We start from the raw sequence: 23,235 nt of genomic DNA on the forward strand, positions 1-23,235 counted from the left end.
CTAGGGTCCTGTGCCTGAGCCTGTCCTCTATTGGGACTTTTTCTTTTTTTCCCCTTCTTCTTTCCTCAGTTTTATTTAGCTTTCACCCAAACATACCTGATAAAGAGAGCTGTTTGGTAGGAAGGTGGCTTCAACGGACTTTGGTGTAGCAGCGGCATCTTCAGAGATGGTATGGCTACAGACTTGGCCGTCTGTGAAGCCTGGAGTGGGACTTTTGTTTCTGCATGGAGTGAGTACCTGGTAGCAGCACGGCGTAGCCTAGAACAGGACTGTAACAGCAGGGAAAGAAAAGGTGGACTCTCTCTAAGTTATCTTTAAGCTACAAATCTTCTCAAAACTTGCTGAGTTATCTTTCTTTATTTTTTATTTTATTTTAAGTTAAGAAAGGGCGGCACGGTGGCTCATTGGTGGCTCAGCACTGTTGCCTCACAGCGTCAGGGTCCTGGGTTTGATTCCAGCCTCAGGCAACTGTCTGTGTGGAGTTTGCATACTCTCCCCATGCCTGCATGGTTTTCCTCCGGGTGCTCCGGTTTCCTTCCATAATCCAAAGATGTGCAGGTCAGGTGAATTTGCCATGCTAAACTGCCCATAGTGTTCAGGGATGTGTGGGTTACGTGCATTAGTCAGGGGAAATGTAGAGTAGTAGGGTAGGGGAATGTGTCTGGGTGGGATACTCTTTGGACGGTCAGTGTGAACTTGTTCGGCCAAATGTTCAGTTTCCACACTGTAGGGTTTCTATGATACTATGAATGAGAATGTGCCAACGGTACACATTTTTTTACTGCATTTCATATTGAATATACATGACAATAAATGATCCAATTAAACTATGAAGGAGATAGATCGTCATACAGCATAGAAACAGACCCTTTGGTTCAACTTGTCCATGCCGACCAAGTTTCTCCAAATAAATTAGTCCCATTTGCCTGCACTTAGCCCATATCTTTCTAGATCTTCCATAGTCATTTATCCAAATATCTCTTAAATGCAGTAACTGTACCCACATCTACCACTTCCTCTGGCAGCTCATTCCACATACAAACCACCGTGGGAGAAAGTTGACTCTCAGTCCCTTTAAAACTATGTTCTCTAGTTTTAAACTCCCCAACCTAGAAAAAGACCTTGCTATTCACCTTATCTATGCCCTTCATGATTTTATAAACCTTCATAAGGTCACCTCTCAACCTCCTATGCTCCAGTAAAAAAAAATGCCCCAGCTTATTCAGCTTCTCCTTAGAATCAAACCCTTCAGTCCTGGTAATATCCTTGTAAGTCTTTTCTGCATCTTGCTCTGGAAATTCCACTGGAAAGACAGAGAAAATAAAGCCAAGTGCATTATTACACAAAGGGTGAATCCATGAAAGGAAATGATAGCTCTGATTGCACTTTCAAGAACCATGAAGGAAAGTTAGAAATGATATATAGTCTGAAGTAAATTGTGTGACTTTGTTTTGAATTAGGTTGCACCCATTAGTCCTTGTACTAATATTCCATTCAATTTGTGCTGCAAAGTCTACCCCTGTATTTATGTTGGATATACCAATGGTTGATTTGAAGTAGTAATTAATGATTATGGACTCTATTATGTGGCATTTATGTACTTAATGGTTCTAAAAATGTTCAAATAACCATTAGCTTGGAAATTGTACATAAAATTCTGTTGTTTGTTTATAAACTATTACATTCTGAAATAAATGCACAGGGGCCGGTATCCCGTCACCAAGTCACCCTTTATGTACTTGTGCACAGTACAGTGGCTGTTGCCAGCCAGCTCAGAGTCAGTCACCTGAACTGTTTTTTTTTTTCTCAACTGAGGAGATTCTAATCTTTTGGGGTTTTTTTCTCTCAACTGGGGAGATTTGAATCCCCTGGTCATATTGGTCAGCCAGAGCTTTCCAGTTTGGGACCTGGGCCAATCAATAACCTCGTAGTCAACGAGGTCAATCTGTTTCCAATCACTACAAATTCAACTTATTTCAATGCCCAGCAATCCCAATTTTCTGAAAATTGATGTTTTAGTTATTTTACAATGACTTACCAAGTCACTTGATTGGTGACTAAATATACACTGTAGTTTTAGGGGACCAACTGTGCTGGCTGGGCCACAGTCAGTGCATTCCTGTTACTGTTAGTTATTGCTTTTTTTTGAGGAGGAGGGTTAAAAAGAAAAAAAAAGAATACCAGTTAACAAACTGGCTAAAAGAAAGAAAACACTGTAGTTTTAAAAGCAGGCCATTAGCCACAATGGGAATTAGTAAACTACCTAGCACCATTTTATAATTCTTCAGTCAAACCTTAATCACACAATTCATTTTTTTTTAAACCCCCACACTACCACCTAAGGGCGGTAGTGCTTATTTTTTCCCCAGCACCTATGGACACCCCCCTTTTTTTTATATTAACCCCCACACTACCACCTAAGTACGGTAGTGCTTATTAACACCTGTTTATAATATTAACCCCCACACTACCACCTAAGTGAATCCCCTGTTTATTTTTTTTTCGGACTCCACAGCGCGACACTCCTTCTCCATTACTTACAATTGTGTTTAAATACTTTTCACACTTAATTAGGTACTCCTTAAGTCACTCCTCAAGAGTGTGATAATTTCCGACAATAACTATAAAAGCAGTAAGATATGACAGGTAGCTGTCACAATATTGCTATAATTGCACAACACATTTTTCAATCAGGTCAAAACATACCACTTGTTTTGCTGATAACTTCAAAGAATAGAATAGAATTTTATTGTCATATATTCTTTTACATGAAAGTTACTATGAAAATTTTATAGGTCACCCCATCGCGGCACCTGCATCAATTTTACATGATTAAAAAATGTAAAATTAAGACAAAGTTCATCACAGTTCAGTTAATGGCTCTTGGGCTCAGGGAAAGCTGATTAAGGAATGATGGCATACCCTGAAGACACAGCCAGGACAAGACTGCCAAACCAAGCCACTAGAGTCCTGGGCCAGAATCTTCCATCGAAGAAGACCGCCATTCCAGGCTGAGACTGCTACACCTGGACGAAACGAACTGCAAAGCCATTGGATGCCAAAGACGAAGAAAATCTCCTCACTGGGGTCGAAAAAATTGTGAAAAAATTGCTACAGTTGGAGACCCCCCCCTGCCAGGCCAAGACTGCCTTTTTCCTTCTTCAGACACCTGGGCCTAGCTGTAGACCTGGAGCCTAGGTCTAGCCTGCAGGTCTGGGCTGGGGGAGTCAGCCCATGACCTGTTCCTCACTTGCCAGGAGACCCCGGGTTGGGATAAAGCCATGTCCGGCTTGTCCTGGCATTCCTGCCACCCAAAGCCACCTTCTTCACCCACTACTCTCCAGACTTTAAAGAAATGAAAATGAAGAATAAAGAAAAAAACAAAGAAAACAGTGCAAGAATGAGAAGAAGGAAAGAAAGAGAAAGAAAGGCAATCCCTGGGCTCAGCCTATGTACACCACTGCCACCTTGACCTATTACAAAGGTACTAAATGGTGTGGAATCTTAATGCAACTATAAAAAAGCCAAAAGGGCATTCAAAACCAAAACTATGTACTAAGATTAGTGCTCTTATTATGCTGTATTATAGCGTTTGATTCATCATGGTGAAAAAGAAACTCAAGTGCCATGTGACAATGATGTTTCTGTGTAAGTTTTAGTGTTTATAACTAAGGGCCTAAAAGTACTTTAACTTTTTAATGATAACATTACCACAGTTGAAATACCCTACAGTAATATACTTTTTCTTAAACAATCCTATTATAGGCATAAATTATTTTATAATTTTATAAAAATGCATTTACTTTGCACAAAATATTATATTTTTGTATAGGTTAAATATTCTGAAATTTTGAGAAGCTTTGTTGCTCAGGTTGAGGTTCTGGATGTAAGTTTGCTCACTCGCTGAGCTAGAAGGTTCATTTTCAGACAGTTCATCATAATACGAGGTAACATTATCAGTGTTACCTCTGGTGAAGTGCTGGTATTATGTCCCATTTTCTATTTATGTGTTTAGGTTCCCTTGGGTTGGTGATGTCATTTTCTGTTTTCTTTTCTCAGAGGATGATAGATGGGGTCCAAGTCAATGTGTTTGTTGATAAGAGTTCCAGTTGGAATGCCATGCTTCTAGGAATTCTCGTGCATGTCTCTGTTTGTCTTGTCCTAGGATGGATATGTTGTCCCAGTCAAAGTGGTGTCCTTTCTCATCTGTATGAAAGGATACCAGTGAGAGTGGGTCATGTCTTTTTGTGGCTAGTTGATGTTCATGTATCCTGGTGGCTAGTTTTCTGCCTGTTTGTCCAATGTAGTGTTTGTTACAGTTCTTGCAAGGTTTTTTGTAAATTATGTTTGTTTTGCTTGTTGTCTGTATAGGGCATTTTAAGTTCATCAGCTGCTGTTTTAGTGTTTTGGTGCATTTGTGGGCTGCTATGATGCCAAGAGGTCTGGCAGTCATTTCTGAAATGTCTTTGATGTAGGGGAGAGTGGCGAGAGTTTCTGGGCATATTTTGTCTACTTGTTTGGCTTTGTTGCTGAGAAATCAGTGGACTGTTATTGGGTACCTGTTCTTTTAGAATTCGCTGTATAGCTGATTTTCCTCTGCTGTTCGTATTTCCTCTATGCTGCAGTGTGTGGTAGCTTGTTGAAATGTTGTCCACACCCCAATTTTTCTGTTTGCTCTTTGCCTCTCTAGTCTAGCCTGTGTACAATAAACCCTCAGGCTGCAGCACCTAGTTTTAAAGCTGAGAATTAAGTCAATGGAGTTCACCTGAAAATTATGTGGGCAGCCCCAAAATTCCATGGACTTTGATTCTGGCACATACTTCAGAATTGTACTTTCCAATATCCATTGAGTCAAATCTTACTGGAGAATGCAGTCAAGAAGAAAGTACAATTATCTTGGGCCTATGGTCATGTATGTTACACCAGGTATGTCTTAAGCATCTCTCTGTGCTAAACTACTGTGAAATCCTGTTTTGGTGATGGGTCCAATGTGAATGACTGACTGGTGCTCCTGGAAATATTTGAAATAGGGTCCAAGCGGTGCCCCTGTGGCTTGATGGCCTATGTTGATCCCTGATTTTGCCCTGAAGATAGTGAGTAAAGTAGGACAGTAAAGACTTTGACAAGAGAACTCAGAAGTGCTAGGGTAAAGGTTCTGCTATTATTGGTGGAGATGAGGGCAGAAATGTGTAAAGTAAACCAGAGTCAGAAATGTGGAGTCCTACAGATTGTCCCTTCAAAAATCTTGCGTGAAGATTCAGCTGCCCTTATCTTAAATCACAACAGATTCACTTGTAGTTACTGAACAACATACTTGTAGTTACTGAACAACATTGGTTTCCAGCTAGGAAAGAATTTCAGTTTTCTCACCACTATTTTCAAATTTCTCCATGGCTTTGCTCCCTTTATTTCTCTAAATTATTCAAACTACTGTATGCGACTCTCTGAAGTTTGCATACCTGTTCATCTCAAATTCTTGCTACTTACACAATCTCAATTTTCATCAGACAGTCATGCCTTCAGTTAACTGAGCCCTAACCTCCCAAAATGTCTTTGCCTTTCCCTTTCTTTCATACCTCCTTCAAATCTTCCACTTGGACAAAGCTTTTAGTCACTTGTCTGAATGTATCAATATACAGCTTGGTGCCAAATTTTGTGCAATAACACTTTTAGTTAAATGTATTAGAATTACATTGAATGAGGTATTCAAATTCAAAATGTTTTCAATGTTTCAGTTGGAATGTCTTTCATTGGTGCCCTTCTGGATGAGCTTGTGTTGTCTAAATTGTAACTCAGGAGGATTGTAAAATAGACATTCAGATAGAAGGACAACTTATGAGCGCTAAAGTGTGGGGTGGTTAGCCCTGTTGCATAACATACATGGAACCCAAGTTCAATTTCACTCTCAAATGACTGACTGTGTGGACTTTATGCATTCTCCCTGTATCTGTGTGGGCTTCTGTGGGTTCCTCCCACAATCCAAAGATGTGCAGGTTAGGTCAGTTAGCCATGGGAAATGCAGGGTTACTGGGATGGGTCTGGGTGGGATGCTCTTTATAGGGTCATGACATGGAGGTACCGGTATTGGACTGGGGTGGACAAGGTCAGAAATCACATGACACCAGATTATAGTGCAACAGGTTTATTTGAAATCACAAGCTTTTTTCTTCTTCACCATCAGTATTAGCAGAACTTTTATCCTTGTACTTTGGAATTCTCTTCTTAATGGCTTTGCTGTCCTACTTTACTTACTATCTTCAGGGCAAAATCGGGGATCAATGTAGGTCATCAAGCCACAGGGGCACTGGCTTGAACCCTATTTCAAATATTTCCAGGAGCACCAGTCACTCTTATTGGACCCATCACCAAAACAGGATTTCACAATAGTTAATGCAGAGAGATGCTTAAGATGTACCTGGTGCAGCCCAAGATAATGGGATACTTTCTCCTTGACTTTAGAGGGTCGGTATGGAGTTGATGGGCCAAATAGCCTGCTTCCATACAGCAGGAATTCTATGATAATATTTGGTCATATTTGTACCTATTTGGTCGTGGAATGCTTTGGATCATCTAAAGTCTAGAGCTATATACAGTAAATACAAACGTAAAAGAGTTGAAACGTTTGAAGTCCATCATCCCCACATGGTGTCACTCGTGAGCTGGTCTGAACAAATAAGTGTCATGGTTTGGCAGCAGATCCACATAGCATAACAATCCCATAGCCCGATTAACCAACTCTGTGAATTCCCAACGAAAGCAAATACGTTACTGTGAGAATTCATTACCTTCCAGGTGTTCAATGTAGTGTACTTTTAAGGTAAAAAGAATACAATTTTGATTTTAATTCGGCCAAGAGGAAAAGCACACTAGGTTAGCAAAGTAATCTCCCACTGATTACTCAAAAAATATTGCTTTGGAAAAGTAACCTGATCAATACATAATTAAAGAGTTGCAGGACAGCTTTAAATCGACGTTGGCTGGGTGTGTTTTCGGTGTGTGACCATTAAGAAGCAACGACATCTCAGCCCTTCATCAGCTCGCATTCCTCACATTCCACATTTCTGATGTCACGAGGCGCAGATCTTTTTTTTTCAAACCCACAAACTGTGACCATGTTATTTAATCGAAAATAGTCTCGGCTGCAACTAGGAAAAAAGAAGGGAGAGAGATTACAAACCAAAAAACAACTTGGCGACCATAAAGGCAACTCGGACCGCTGGCAGTTGCTTTAGAGTTCGGAACAACAAACAAGAAAGAGGGCAGAAAGAAAGTTTCACCAAACAAAAGTAGTTCTTGAGCGGATGAGGTAGGCTCTCCGTGTAACTTCAAACACTTTTGGTGAGCAGACGGATCCCGGTCCCGACGTCTTTTAGACCAGTGGATCCTTTATCTAGACAGGAGGATTTCGTGCTAGTCTCCGCTTGTGGAAACTCCCCCCCCCCCCCCCCCAAAGAAAGAAACACGTTTGGAAAGTTTGAAGGGACGCGTGCAGTTTGTGGTTTTAATGGACTGATCGGACACGATAAAGACATGTAAACAGGTAAGGGAACCGGAGATTCCTAATTCCAGGAGCTTGCCTATTTGATTGAATGTGGAAGATAGATACACCAGAGAGAGAGGGAAATGTAGCCTCTTTACTTGATCCAAGATTTCCACTCGTCCTTGAGTGGTTTGAAGGAGTAAGTCAGACATGCCTATTAAAGGGAGGCTGTCTGCCTTACACTCTGGCTCAACTGCCAGCATTCCTCGACAGCCCCCTTTTATTTACAGCCTCCTTGATGGCGAGGGGAAGGTTCAAGCCAAGGTATGACAGCTTTTATTGTGCAGATTCAATTCTGCATCATACAGTACTTATAACTGAAATCTATGGCCCGCCCTGCAAGAAGGCTAACTTCAGGCTGCACTTTGTTGCCGCATATTTAAAGAGACCGTCTCATGTTTCGGTGGTCGATTGAGCTAATGAAATAAATGTAATAATGCCATAACCGCCGACACATCTTATTTAAAAGATGCTTTACTAGAATTAACATTTTTTTAAAGTTTCAAAGCTGTGTTTTTAAATGTAAGATAAACTGAGCGATAAACGCGATAATTCTTTGTGCAGGAGACGAGGGTTAAATTTTACCTAATTACGAGGAATTGATCCACTTGATGGGTTCAGATGATTTCTCAAACCATGAAAGCAAAATTTGAAATAAGAATATGACTTTTAAATGAATTACCTGCATTTTGATGTTGGATTGTTGCTTAAACTTGTCAAAATATGATTTTTTTTGTTCCAAGTTGGCTTCTGCATCTTTACAATTCGTGTTCTTTTTTTCTGATTGAAGTACCCTAGTGGAGACAAAGGATAGCGTTGACTTTGAGGAGTCAGTTCACTTAGTGAATGCATCTTGTTCTACAATTTTCAGGTCTACGATTTAATTTTGACACTTGCATAAAAATGTTGGAATTTTTGTCTAAAGTTTCGAATGAAGCTTCTAACTATATTTTCATATTTGTTGAATTTTACATATATTCAATGTGCCTTTTTAAACAGACTAAAATTGACAACATTCAGTCACCAGTAGTGTAAACAACCTGATCTGAATTCCCACTTGTCCTCTGATCCACTTTATGTACTAATCAACTGTAATGGACTTGCAATTTGAAGCATATGACCTATGGATATGCCGGAGTTCAAATTCAGGGGAAATATGTGGTGTAAACACCAGATGAAATTAACCTTGAGTTAATGCTGTCACATTTTCAAGAAGATCCAGCAGCTTGAGGAATCCTAGACTTTGCACTATGGTAATTCTCTTATGAAAAGCGATAGTATTTTGGACTGAAGCAATAAGGTCAAAGATATTGGACAATCTGATTATTGTTTATATATTGGAATTATGTTTCTTTACGAAGTGTTTGAGATAACACTACCTCTTAAAGTAAACCTGTTATGATATCAGGTTATGTTTACGACACTATTGGATGACCTTAGTTTTGATTAATGTTCACTGTTAAAAACCAGAACTCCGGCATATCCATAGGTCATATGCTTCAAATTGCAAGTCCATTACAGTTGATTAGTACATAAAGTGGATCAGCGGACAAGTGGGAATTCAGATCAGGTTGTTTCTTGGCTCTTCTTGGCTTTCTTGTAAAATCTAAGGGATCTGAAACATTTGGCAGAAATATATTACTGTAAATCAGCTGCATTACAGCAGCAACTACACTTCAAATGTACTTCATTGGCTGTAAATCATTGAGATGTCTCCTGCACATGGAAAGCACAATATCATTGTGTATCATTCTTTAATTTTAAAAATATGGGTGTTCAATGTAGTGTTCCTTTTTTCAACTAATTTGCACTTATGCAATTTCCTTGTTTTAGGTTTTTATTTAACATATATTCACCTAATTTCATGCCTGCAACTGAAATTGTATACAAAATCAGTTTGTAGGCCATCACTAATACAGCTGCCAGTAGGCATTAGAGACCACCCAGATGTGAGTTTCCAGTCATGCTGTGTGTATCTGTTACTTTCTCATTGAGTCAAAATCCCAAAGCTCCCTTCTTAACCACACTGTGGGCATACCTACACCATGCAGACTGCAAAGGAATAACAAGGCAGCTCACTACCACCTGCTCATGGACTAGTGATGAGATAATAAATGCTGGCCATGCTAACTGCATTCTGTGAGTGGATATTTTAAAATAAAAGTCGCAATTAGAAATGATCTCTTTTCGATGAGATGTCAGAGTGATGCTGTGTCTACTTGTTGAGCAGTTGTAAAAAATCTCATGGTACTGTTGAATGAAGACCTTGTTTTAAGTGCTGCTAGATTTCCTACATTACAAAAATGATTAAACTTTTAAAAGCATGTAATTGGCGTTGCAGTGTTTTGGGATGTTCTAAGGTTATGAAAGGCATGATAAAAATGCAAATAAAAGCAAATTACTGTGGATGCTGGAGATCTGAAATAAACAGTAGTGTTTGAGAATGTCAGCAAATATGGTAGCATCTGTGGAGTGAAAAATGTTAACATTTCAAGCCCCATGGCTCTTCCTCCCTGAAGAGTCATATTGTGCTCAAATTGTAATCTGTTTCTCTCTCCACGCGTGCTAAATTTCTACAGGACTTTTTCTATTGATTTAAAAATACAAGTTCTTCAGTTGATGTTAACTGATCCTACATTTATTACGAAATCCTTGATGTCTTGTTAAGATTAAAATCACACAACACCAGATTATAGTCCAACAGGTTTATTTAGAAGCACTAACTTTTGGAGCACTACCCCTTCATCAGGTAGCTGTGAAACAGGATCATAAGACAGATTTATAGCAAAAGATTACACTATTATGCAACTGAAATGATATATTGAACAAACCAAGATTGCTGTTAGGTCTTTCATCTTTTAGAATGGGTTGCAGGTTTCAGTATCTCCCACAACTTCTTTTAAGTCATATTCCCGAGATAAGTTAAGGTTTTATTTTGTAAAAAAAAAGTGACATCTCTGCTCAAGCAATGCAATAAATGTGTAAGCTCAGAATCTGTCTGTATCCCAATCTTGAATTAAAATTGGTTCTATTTCCAAAGTAGGAATTATAAAATACTACATGGATTGACTGCCTGCAGATTGTGTGCTTCTTGAGAAAAATGAAATGTTTCTGCAAATGCAAGTTCATCCCATAGAAATGTGTGTGTGTGAGAGAGATAGAGTCATAGAGATGTACAGCATGGAAACAGACCCTTCGGTCCAACCCGACCATGCCGACCAGGTATCCCAACTCAATATAGTCCCACCTACCAGCACCCGGCCCATATCCCTCCAAACCCTTCCTATTCATATACCCATCCAAATACCTCTTAAATGTTGCAATTGTACCAGCCTCCACCACATCCTCTGGCAGCTCATTCCATATACGTACCACCCTCTGCGTGAAAAAGTTGTCCCTTGGGTCTCTTTTATATCTTTCCCCTCTCACCCTAAACCTATGCCTTCTAGTTCTGGACTCCCCGACCCCAGGGAAAAGACTTTGCCTATTTACTCTATCCATGCCCTTCATAATTTTGTAAACCTCTATAAGGTCACCCTTCAGCATCCGTCACTCCAGGGAAAACAGCTCCCGCCTGTTCAGCCTCTTCCTGTAGCTCTGATCCTCCAACCCTGGCAACATCTTTGTAAACCTTTTCTGAACCCTTTCAAGTTTCTGAACATCTTTCTGATAGGAAGGAGACCAGAATTGCATACAGTATTCCAACAGTGGCCTACCCAATGTCCTGTACAGCTGCAACATGACCTCCCAACTCCTGTACTCAATACTCTGACCAATAAAGGAAAGCATACCAAACGCCTTCTTCACTATCCTATCTACCTGCGACTCCACTTTCAAGGAGCTATGAACCTACACTCCAAGGTCTCTTTGTTCAGCAACACTCCCTAGGACCTTACCATTAAGTGTATAAGTCCTGCTAAGCTTTGCTTTCCCAAAATGCAGCACCTCACACTTATCTGAATTAAACTCCATCTGGTCCATGCAAGCTCATTTAATCCTTCTGTTTCATGGGATCAGAAGGGGGGAGGTGAGGAAGAGGCCAACAATAGTGATGAAGAACACAATTGTGTGAAAATTTTGCAGCCCTTGGATGAAACAGCTCAGGTGGCGGACGAGCCTCTGCAAAACCCTGACCTCGTTCTCTAAATGGACAGGTCCTCCTTTGAAGACGATGCTGTGCAAAAAGCAGGATGGGCTGTCACCAGCTTGCATGAAGTAATAGTTCAAAGAAGTTTGCTGACAGACACTTCAGCCCAACAGGCAGAACTAAGAGCATTCAGGGAAATATGTAAGATAGCCAAAGGGAAAACAGCCAACATGATACAGATTCTCGATATGCTTTTTGGGTGGCGCACAACTTTGGGTCTCCATGGCAAAAAAAGGGGATTCATTACTGCAGCAGGAACACCCATTCAGAATGGGGATGAGGTCTGAGACCTCCTGAAAGCCACTCAATTGCCACAAGAAACTGAAATTCTGGAATGGAGTGTAAACTTGAGAGAGTGTGTGTGTGGTGCGCCTAAGAGAGAGAGTGTATAGTGTAGTGGGGTCACGTGTAGTGTGACATGAACCTAACATCTTGGTTGAGGCCACCCTCATGGGTTCCCTACTTGGCTACACTACAGTTGACCCCGCTACACTATACTCGCTCTCGCCCTCGCTCTCACACACACTCACTCATTCATACATATATACTCACACACTCATGTAGTCTCTTACTCACACACACACACATCCACGCACACACACGCATCTACGCACATACCCTCTCACAGGTTTACATTCCATCACACTCGCACACACTTTACCAAGCATGCAAACACCGACTTTCTCACGCGCTCTCACACTCGCACACAATCCCATGCACTCTCACATTCTCTCTCATGCACGTACACACACACACATGTCTATGGTTTGAATTTGTATTTGCTGAATTACATTTGCAGATACATTCTATTTTGCTTCAAAAGCACACAATCTGCACGCAGTCAATCCATGTAATATTTTATAAATTCCACTTTGGAAATAGAACCGGCCTGACTCAAGACTGGGATAGAGACAGATTCTGACCTCACATCTTGTAATGCATTGTTGGAGCTGAGATGACACTTTTCTTTTAATAAACCTTAACCTATCTCGAGAATGTGACTTAAAAAAGTTCTGGGATTTACATATTAATGAACCAAAACCTGCAACCCATTCTAAAAGATGAAAGACTTAACAGCAATCTGGGTTTGTTCATTATGTCATTTCAGTTGCATGACACTATAATCGTTGGCTATAAATTCTGTGTTATATGCTCCTCTTTCACAGCTACCTGATGAAGGAGCAGCGCTTCCAAATAAACCTATTGGACTATATCCTGATGTTGTGATTTTTCAACTTTCACCACCCCAATCCAACACTGGCGCCTCCTCATCTTGTTAAGGTGTCAGCAGGTATTTTTAAATTGTGATGTGGTGGGTGTTCCTCCAGTGAAGCCAGGCATGTCCAAAATGCTTAAACACAATTTGACTATTATTTGATTTTTGTTTAGTACAAGAGAATATAGCTTTAAGATCTTTTTACACTTCAATAAAATGCAAATTCATTTTTCTGAAATTATATTGGCAGCCATATTTGTTTTGTGCAGATCAGGTGTGATGCCCTTCAACAACGACTGTGTTTAAAAATATTAACTTGGATTTGTCTTGAAACTTTCACGACCTGTTCATCTCAAACTTATAGTGAATAAACTGCAGTTAACGTTATAATGTAGGAAACTTAGCCACAATGTCTTCATTCAACAATCTCCCACAAAGAGCAATGTAATAAGACCCAGATAAATATTTTAATAGGAATGAACCAAAACTCAAAACAAAAAATTTAGCTGCAAATCTTTTAGCTGCACAATTCTCCAATATACTTACGATCCTCTAATTGTTACCTTTTTGAGAATTTCTGATTCTAATTGATTTTTTTGTAGCAATGTCTTTGACTGAAAAGCCCTAAACTTTGGACTTTAATCCAAAACCTGTTTTTATGCCTTTCCTGCTTTCGTTTGCTGAACGTAGATCAAACTTTTAATTGTCTGCCACAATATCCCTATGCATGCCTTGATACCAAATGTTGTTTAATCATGCACCTTCTGAATGTAGGTTTGCTTGCTGAGCTGAAATATCCATTTCCAGATGTTTCTTCACCCGACTAGGTAACATCTTCAGTGGGCCTCAGGCGAAGCACTGCAGATAATTCCTGCTTTCTATTTATATGTTTGGGTTTCTTTTGGGTTGGTGATGTTGTTTCCTGTGGTGAAGTGACTACCTGTTATTTTTCTCAGGGGGTGGTAGATTGGGTCTAACTCGATGTGTTTGTTGATTGAATTCCGGTTAGAATGCCATACTTCTACGAATTCTCGTGCATGTCTTTGTTTGGCAGAAGCATGGCATTCCAACTGGAACTCTATCAACAAACACATCGAGTTAGACCCCATCTACCATCCCCTGAGAAAAAGAACAGGAAGTGACTTCACCACAGGAAACAACATCACCAACCCAAAGAAATCCAAACATATAACTAGAAAGCAGGAATTATCAGCAGTGGTTCGCCTGAGGCCCACTGAATATGTTACCTAGTAGGATGACGAAACGTCTGGAAATGAACCTTTTAGCTCAGTGTGCAAACCTACATCCAGAACCTCAACCTGAGCTACAAATCTTAAAACTGATCAGCACCTTTGATGAACCTAGGGAAGTTTTGTGATTGTACGTGATACATAAATGCACATTGAGTTTGAAAAGTCCTGTTGACGGAAATTTGGCTTAACTTTTCTGGTATTTTTATTTGTTTATGCCTGTTTTGAATAGAGATTGACAGCAATTTCTGTGTTTATGAAAGAAGGTGACATATTGCATTGCCCACGTATTGGCAAGGGGGTGTTGCCAACTTTTATAAATCAGGTGACTAAATGTTTGAGTAAATGGAAGACTGTTTCATGTGCTAGTTAATAATCTGCACTGTGGTCAGTTTAAATATTCTGAAAAGTTTTAGTGCAGAATAATGTCAGTGACATTATCTTTTGTTTAGAATGCAGCCATTACTTTGCCAATTGGATTTTCAAGGTGATCGTGTCGAATTCATTTGGGCTACAGCATCTATCTTAGCTGTGCTGTGAAATTGTGTAGATGCTGACACAGTTTAAGACTCTTGTTTTCACATTGTAATTGCCTTAATGAGGCATAGGTCAGTTCTAGGGAGTGATTGGCACAAAAGCCAAATGATAGTAATTCACACTGAATCACAGAGTAAGGAACTTAACTTTTTTTAAAAAAAACTCTTTCTACACTCCTTGTGTGGGATTTTGCATATGATTAGTAGGTACATTTTCACAACTTTGCACATGCCTATTCATTTTCTGTATGTAGTGATTGACTGACTGAGAGCCTACCCCTGCCTGTGAATTTTGAAATTTATTTGTTTCCATGGGGGAGCTGAGTTCCCTTTTGGTTCTGTTGACAAGCAGTTTGTTTTAGCAGCACTATTTAACTTTAAAAATCAGACAACACCCGGTTATAGTCCAACAGGCTTATTTGGAAGCATTAGCTTTTGGAACCCTGCTCCTTCAGGCGGTTGTCGAGTTAAGATTGTAAGACACAGAATTTATAGCAGCAGTTTACAGTGTGATGCAACTGAAATTAATATATTGAAAAAGACCTGGATTGTTTAAGTCTCTCATCTTTTAGAATGACCATGTTGTGTGAGTTTTATCTTTGTACATCCCAGTCCAACACCAGCACCTCCCAAGTCATGACTATTTAACTTTCAGATGAGAAGTCACATTTACAAGCCATGTTTATTGCAACTTTGCTCTTTTACTTGCATGCAAATAAATCATTACATTTTAGCAATTTAAGATCCAAGTCATTCCATATCATCCTCTTGAAATGTCAGGATTACAATTTTATTTTGTTACCTGTATTAAAATCGACATTAATGTATTAATTTCAAAGCCAAATAATGCTGATTCACTGTATTGAATTGAGTAAGCAAAATAGTGTTCTGGAGTGTAATTCCAAACAATGTAATAAAAACAATACAAATGTGGCTTTCTGCAAAATAATCATGTGCAGAAATAAAATATGCTGACTAATTATTAAATTTGGAACCAGTTGAGATTGTTATTGCTTCAAATTGTTACAGCAACAATGGATTTATGTATGAGTTAAAAAAATTATGAAATTACTATACTCTTTCTCTATTATTAGGCCTTTTAGGAATAATATGTGCAAGTTTTTGTAAATTTACTTTCTTTACTACAATTGCTTCTGTTCTGCTTCTGCCAGCACTATGACCAACTATTGAACTATTACTTTGGTAAATCACCTGATTCACTGGTCTCCAGAATGCCCATGTAGAACTCTAGATGGCAGACCCATCACACATGCAAGAAACATGATCAGACTTCTTTTGTTAATACCAACTGATGTTGCCCTGGAAGAATGACTAAATGAAGAATATACTCCTCCTGTTGGCTGTCTATACTATATTTACCATGGCAGTTGCTGATTTGAAATTCATACAGTGCCTGCTTATTTTAACAGTTATAAAATTCAGTCAGTGTTGCATGGAGCAGATGCTTTTTTTCACTTCTACAAGGGTACCTTCAAGGCTGGTCCCATTATTAATTTTCTAACCTCTGCCTTGAAGGGGCCAACACTTAAGCTACTTTTTCCTCTCTTTTATTTAAGTAACGGAAGCTTTTACTGTCTGTTTTATATTTCCCTTGGGTTTTCTCTCATGCTCCAATTTCTCCCTCAATTTTTAGTCATCCTTTGCTGATTTCTAAAATTTTTCCCAGTCTTCTGAGCCATGGTAACCTTTGCAACATGGTGTAATGTTTCTCTGTTTATACCATTCATAACTTACTTACTAATCACAGATTCTTCTCATAAAAACTTCAGAATATAATCTCTAATGATTTCAAAAATCTCCTTTTATAAAGGTGTCATTGCTGCTATTTTGAATAGTTCTTTGATCAAAAATTGAATATTTTAGAATTTCCTATATACATTGTGTTGTAAGTGTCCCATTATTGCAAATTCAGAAAGGGGCTTTTCTTTCCTTAGAATCATAGAATCCCTATAGTGCAGAAAGAAGCTGTTTGGCCCATCCATTCAGCACCGATCCTCCAAAGAATATCCCAGCCAGAGCTAACCCCCTCTCCTACCTCGTAACCCTGTATGGCTAACCATGGCCGATCCACTCCACCTACACATCTTTGGACTGTTGGGGAGGGGAGCTGGAGCACCCAGAGGAAATCCATGCAGACATCAGGGAGAATGTCCAAACTTAAACGGTTTCCTGAGGATGGAATTGAACTCAGGTGCTTTGAGGCAGCAGTATTAATCACTGAGCCACCGTGCCACCTACACTACCTTTATCTAACTTATTCCTTTTTAACTTTTGCCTTAGCCTAGCTTATTTTTCATTATATTTTCATGCTATATTAACCACCTTGTTGAATTTTCAAGCTGTTTAATTCAGGAATTGGCTCAGGTATTTCATAAAATACTGGTATAAAATAATGGTGTACATGATAGACTAAAATTTATTAATGTAAGTATTGACTCTTATTAGCTCATGAAGGAGACTTTAAATATCAAATCTCTGTGGATGGACGGTTCTTTTTGATCAGGTACTATTTCAAATGTATGACTTTCAGAGTGTCTTAGTGAGAATGTTGGCTCACTGGATCACTTTAATGACCTTGCTCTGTATTGATATGACTATATGCAGAGATACATTTCACATGAAAAGCATCCCTTTAATTGTATACTCAGTGTCCTAATGAAGGACAATTCTCCTGCTCCTTGGATGCTGTCTGACCTGCTGTGCTTTTCCAGCACTACACTCTCTTGACTCTGTAATGTTATCAAGAGTAACATTAGGAGAATGGCACAGTTCAGCCCTATCACTGCTATGATAGTTAATCTGATTTCTATGATTTGACATTGTAGTTTAAGGTTGAACTGGTTTAAATAGCTTTAGATGTATGATATTTTAGCAACTTAAATAGGTGGAGTATAGATGGTTGAATAATTTAATTTGTTACATTTCATTCAGGTACCCAGCAAATCAGAATAGATGCACAGAACTTAGAACTTAGCAACAAGCCATTTGGTCCATGTCAACATCTATCCTACAAGGGAGCAAGTACTGTTTTAATATATTTGCCTGCCCTGTTCCCACATTTCTTCCACGTCTTTGCTTCATCGACCTATGCAATCTAATCTTGAATTTTAAAGAAGTTGTGATCTCAAATACGAAGAGAATTCTTCAGATTCGCGGTGGGTTTAAGGTGACCTGACTGCTTCAAAGACGTTCAAAATTAAGGCAGCCATCTGTGCAAACTCTGTAATTTGATACTTTAACCAGGAAGGGCAACAGGACTCTGGGACATTGTTGGCTGCTAGTCTGGACTGCACAAAGGATTGGAATTTGTCCAGTTGGCTGCAAATAACCCTCAAGCCAATACCCTAATGGGTAAGGTGACCTCTGTGACTAGCAGTGAGAAGCATGTAGTGATTGATGCAAATATTAAACTTAAGTAACTCCCACCATATACCTGGACATTCTTTAAGGCTTAAGTCATAGGGTTCTATAGCATGGAAATAGACCCTTCAGTCCAACTTGTCCATGCTGGCCAGATATCCAAAATGAATCTATTCCTATTTGTCAGCATTTGACCCATATCCCTCTAAACTTTTTCTGTTCATGTACCCATTGGATGCCTTTTAAATGTTGTAATTGTATCAGCCTCCACCAATTCCTCTGGCAGCTCATTTCATATACACACCACCCTCAACATGAAACAGTTGCCCTTTAGATCCATTTTAAAATTTTCTCCTCTCACTTAAGCCTCTGCCCTCTAGTTTTTGACTCCCTTACTCTGGGGAAATGATCTTGGCTATTTACTCTATCCATGCCCCTCATGATTTTCTCTAAAGTCACCCCTCAGCCTCCGAAGTTCCAGGCAAAATAGTTCCAGCCTATGCAGTCTCTCCCTATAGTTCAAACCCCCCAAAATTGGCAACATCCTTGGAAATCTTTTCTGAACCCTTTCAAGTTTCACAACATCCTTCCGCTAGGAAAGAGACCAGAATTGCAAACAATATTCCAAAAGTGACCTGACCAATGTCCTGTACAGCTGCATCATGACCTATACTCAGTGCACTGACCAATAAAGGCAAGCATACTGAACGTCACCTTCACTATCCTATCTACCTGTGACGCCACTTTCAAGGAGCTATGAGCCTGTACTGAGGTCTCTTTGTTTGGCAACACTCCCATTACTTACCATTAGGTGTAAAACTGTTGCTCTGATTGCCTTTCCAAAATGTAGCACCTCCCATTTATCTAAATTAAACTCCATGTGCCACTCCCCTGCCCATCGTCCCATCTGATCAAAATCCCATGGTACTCTGAGGTAACCTTCTTCGCTGTCCACTACACTACCAATTTTGGTGTCATCTGCAAACTTGCTAACTATACCTTCTATGTTCACATCCAAATCATTTATATAAATGACTAAAAGCAGTGGATCCAGCACCGATCCTTGTGACACACCACTGGTCACAGGCCTCCAGATCCTGTCACCCTAACCTAATTTTTGTGAATTTGTTCAAATTAAATTGAGTATGCCCTTTTGAAAGTGAACCTGCGCTAGACATCAGACATTCTTCAGGAAATTTTTAAATGGGATGAAAACTTCCATGTATGGCACACATGTAGAGGTAGTCTTAAAGTATTTATTGAAGAGGATCTGGATTACAAACCTGAAATAAAATTATGTATTTGAATTCATTTTACTTGATGAATTCATGCATTCTGCTGTGGCACTGTGCTTTGGATTCAAGCTTTAGCTCATATTTGGTTTGCTGCAGCAAAAAAAGCTCCATTGTTGTTTGTTGTGCTATGGCTCATGCTTAAAAGCCTATTTTTGGACATTAAGGACATTGTCTGTGATAGGCATTTATGTCTGGCCAAATGAGTGAGGAAGAAATGGGATGGTGGAGAGTTGGGGGAGTTGAATTTTTATTCATTGTGCCCTACCTATTGTATGAATCTCAATTTGGAAACTTAAAGCGATGCCAGGAATAGTAGAAGTAAAATACTGTGGATACTGATGGTTGAAAATAGGAGTGCTTGAGCAATCCTGCTGGTCTGGCAGTATCTCTACTTCTCTCTTCAGAGTTAATATTTGAAGTCATATAGCCATAGAGATGTACAGCGTGGGAAGAAACCCTTCAGTCTAACTAGTCCATGCCAACCAGATATCTTAAATTAATCTAGTCACATTTGCTAGCATATGGCCATATCACTTTAAACCTTTCCTATTCACAACATCTTTGCTATAGCAGGGAGACCAGAATTGCACACACTATTCCAAAAGCTAAAAATCACACAACACCAGGTTATAGTCCAGCTGGTTTATTTGGAAGCACTAGCCTTTGGAGTGTTGCTCCTTCATCAGGTAGCTGTGGAGCAGGACCATAAGACACATAATTTATTACAAAAGATTATAGTGTCATGCAACTGAAATGATATATTGAACAATATATTCAACATATCGTTTCAGTTGCATGACACTGTAAACTTTTGCTATAAATTCTGTCTTATAGTCCTGCTTCACAGCTCCCTGATGAAGGAGCAGCACTGCGAGAGCTAGTGCTTCCAAATAAACCTGTTGGACTGTAACCTGGTGTTGTGATTTTTAACTTTGTCCACTCAGTCCAACACAGGTTTCTCCACATCATCTATTCCAAAAGTGGCCTAACCAATGTTGTGTAGGTTGTATTCAATGCTCTTCCAATAAAGGGAAGCATACTAAATGCTTTCTCCACTATCCTATCTACCTGTGACTCAACTTTCAAGGAACTATGAACCTCCACTCCAAGACTTCTTTGTTCAGCAACACTCCCCAGGGCCTTAACATTAAGTGTGGAAGTCCTGTCCTGATTTGCCTTTCCAAAATACAGCACCTCTCATTTATCTAAATTAAACTGCATCTGCCACTCCTCAGCCCATCAGTCCATCTGATCAAGATCCTGTTGTCCTCCCAGGTAACCTTCTTCACTGTCCAATACACCTCCAATTTTGGTGTCATCTGCAAACTTACTAACTATACCTCATGTTCACATCCAAATCATTTCTATAAATGACGAAAAGCAGTGGACCTAGCACGGATCCTTGTACCATACCACTGGTCACAGGCTTCCAGTCTGAAAAGCAACCTTCCATGTATCCCTCTCTGATACCATCATGCCAGTTCTGTATCCAAATGGCTAGTTCTCCCTGTGTTCTAACCTTTATAACCAGTCTACCATAAGGAACCTTGTCAAATGTTCATCAATCCTCTTTGGTACTTCAAAAAAATCTCAAGTACGTTAATGAGATTCTGGGCAATCCAAGATTGGGGATGGGAAAAAACTATGGCTGTAAGAGGTGCGGTTTGAGGTGATTTTCTCGAATTCCAGGAGCAGTAATTACTGTTTTGTAAGCTCTTGCATTGTTTTGGAACTTTGGAGGAAAAAAATATCAAAACAACAGCACGTAAAAAAGGAGGAAGAGAACAAAGGCAGCGACCACATGATCAATGAGAGGGAAAGAAACCTACGCTGCTGTCTGATGCAGCAGTGAATCTGCACAGCTACTACCTTTTGCTGTTTTGAGTTTAAATATATCTGGACATCAGAATGTGTCTCAGAAAATTTAACAAACAGTGAAAATCACAGCTGACCTTGGAGGAAGTATGTGGGAGAGCTCGCAGCACAGGAGCAGATAAGTGCATGGTTTTTAAGTGTAACCTTGCTGTCTTTTTTAAGTGATTAGAGTGGGTTCTTTTTGGTTGTAGGTTTTATTGAGATCTGTGTCTTGATTTTTGTTTGAAGTCCTATATGACTTTTTTTGGAACCGTGGGAATAGTGTTGCCCATTAACCTTCTGCAAATGATTTCCTGACAAGCCTATGCCTTTTCAAACTGATCTTAGGAAAACCAGAAAGAAAAGCATTGGAAGCACTGTTGTGTGTTGCTGAGACTTTCATTTTGGAAGTCTGAATTGGGGAATTCCCACAATTGTAAATGTAGGGGGTCTCCCAAAAGTAGTGATACAACAAATGACTGCTTTTATTCTTATGTTCATCTTTCAAACATTAGTTTGAAACTCAATAATTTAATTTACATGTGGATTGAACACCAAAAGTAGTGATACAACAAATGACTGCTTTTATTCTTATGTTCATCTTTCAAACATTAGTTTGAAACTCAATAATTTAATTTACATGTGGATTGAGATAAGATCTTTGATCTTTGACAATGTTGCTTTATAAACCATACAGGTCATTTGAAAGTCATACACTCTTTTCAGATCAATAAACATTTGATTTTCAATGTTGAAAAATCTAAGAATTTTGAATGATATTTATGATCCAAATTGCTTCAGGTGACTTCAGTACTGAGAAACATTAGAATTTTCTCTTGAACAATCAACTATTTATAATCTTGAACAGGATTCTATCTACAGTTTCATGTGGCAATTTTTCTCAGCTGGTGCCAGTAGGCTCTTCAGTAGGCTATAAAAAAAGGGCAGCACGGTGGCTCAGTGGTTAGCACAGCTGCCTCACAGCACCAGGAACCCGGCTTCGATTCGAGCTTCTGGTGACTCTGTCTGTGTGGAGTTTGCACATTCTTCCCATGTCTGCATGGGTTTCCTCCCACCATCACAAAGGTATGCAGGTTAGGTGAATTAGCCGTCTAAATTGTACAGAGTGTTCAGGGATGTGTAGGTTAGGTGTATTACTCAGGTTAAATGTAATAGTAGTAGGATAGGGGAATAGGCCTGGCTGGGTTGCTCTTCAGAGGGTTGGTGTGGGCTTGTTGGGCCAAATAGCCTGTTTCCACACTGTAGGGATTCTATGATTTCTGTGAAAATGCATTTTTTACAGCATATAAACAATACCTGTTTTTTGTGTATGTGTGTGAAATTGTCTTCAATATTCCCAACTTCTTGATGTGCTGGTAAATATATTACCCAGTTTAATACTGAGCTCTTTAGATTAGAAAAATCTAGGTTTATGGTCAAGTTAGCTCTGGTGTCGATGAATGCAATTTAGAGATTTACTGCACAAATGTCCACCAAGTTTATATATCCTGTGGCTATTGGCAAGTGTAAATGTACTGATTTTGGATGCATTTCATCGACTGTAACGCTGCATTGAATAGCCTCCTGCTCATCATTTTCTAGGTTCATAACGGAGTGGATGGCTGAGTAAGGTGCTAATAGCGAGCTTGAATTCACTGAACTATATCCCAAAGTGAATCCATGCAATTAGGTAAGAAGGAAGAGAAATCCTGTCTTTAAATGCATTATACATATTACTCAAAATAAAAATGGAATGGCCTATTTTAAAAATGCAAAACATCCTATGCCAAAATTGTAAACAAAAATTCCATTATAAAATTGTCCATACTAGCCTATATTGTCTATTTCATTGATTTGAATTTACAATGATAAGCTTTACTAAAATCTTAAATCATAATATCTGGTTATAAACAAACTTAGAGAAATTAACACTTGATCAGATGCATGAACAACCTGTCATTTAATGTAGGATTTTCTTTTATTTGAATCTTGCTTTGACCATACGTTTGCATAATG

The 23,235-nt window shown here is 39.2% G+C and overlaps 1 protein-coding gene and 1 long non-coding RNA gene across 9 annotated transcripts in view; one reads left to right on the forward strand and one right to left on the reverse strand.

Annotated features, from left to right (window-relative positions):
- Window positions 1-7,068: 7,068 nt before the first annotated feature.
- LOC122552830 lies at window positions 7,069-8,611 on the reverse strand. The gene is made up of 3 exons (XR_006312516.1): window positions 8,581-8,611; window positions 8,223-8,334; window positions 7,069-7,145 (listed from the first exon to the last, which is right to left on the reverse strand). It is a non-coding gene; the product is annotated as an uncharacterized LOC122552830 (long non-coding RNA).
- LOC122552829 (tyrosine-protein phosphatase non-receptor type 14-like) overlaps window positions 7,138-23,235 on the forward strand; it is a 255,939-nt gene continuing 239,841 nt past the window's right edge. For 2 of the 8 annotated variants that reach the window (XM_043695822.1, XM_043695825.1), the window contains exons 1-2: window positions 7,138-7,540; window positions 22,822-22,909. The gene's annotated coding sequence lies outside the window, so the exon portion shown is untranslated. The other 6 variants (XM_043695821.1, XM_043695830.1, XM_043695826.1 and 3 more) reach the window with 5 other exon arrangements.

Source organism: Chiloscyllium plagiosum, chromosome 9 (assembly GCF_004010195.1).
Source record: "Chiloscyllium plagiosum isolate BGI_BamShark_2017 chromosome 9, ASM401019v2, whole genome shotgun sequence".
Taxonomy (NCBI): Eukaryota; Metazoa; Chordata; class Chondrichthyes; order Orectolobiformes; family Hemiscylliidae; genus Chiloscyllium; species Chiloscyllium plagiosum.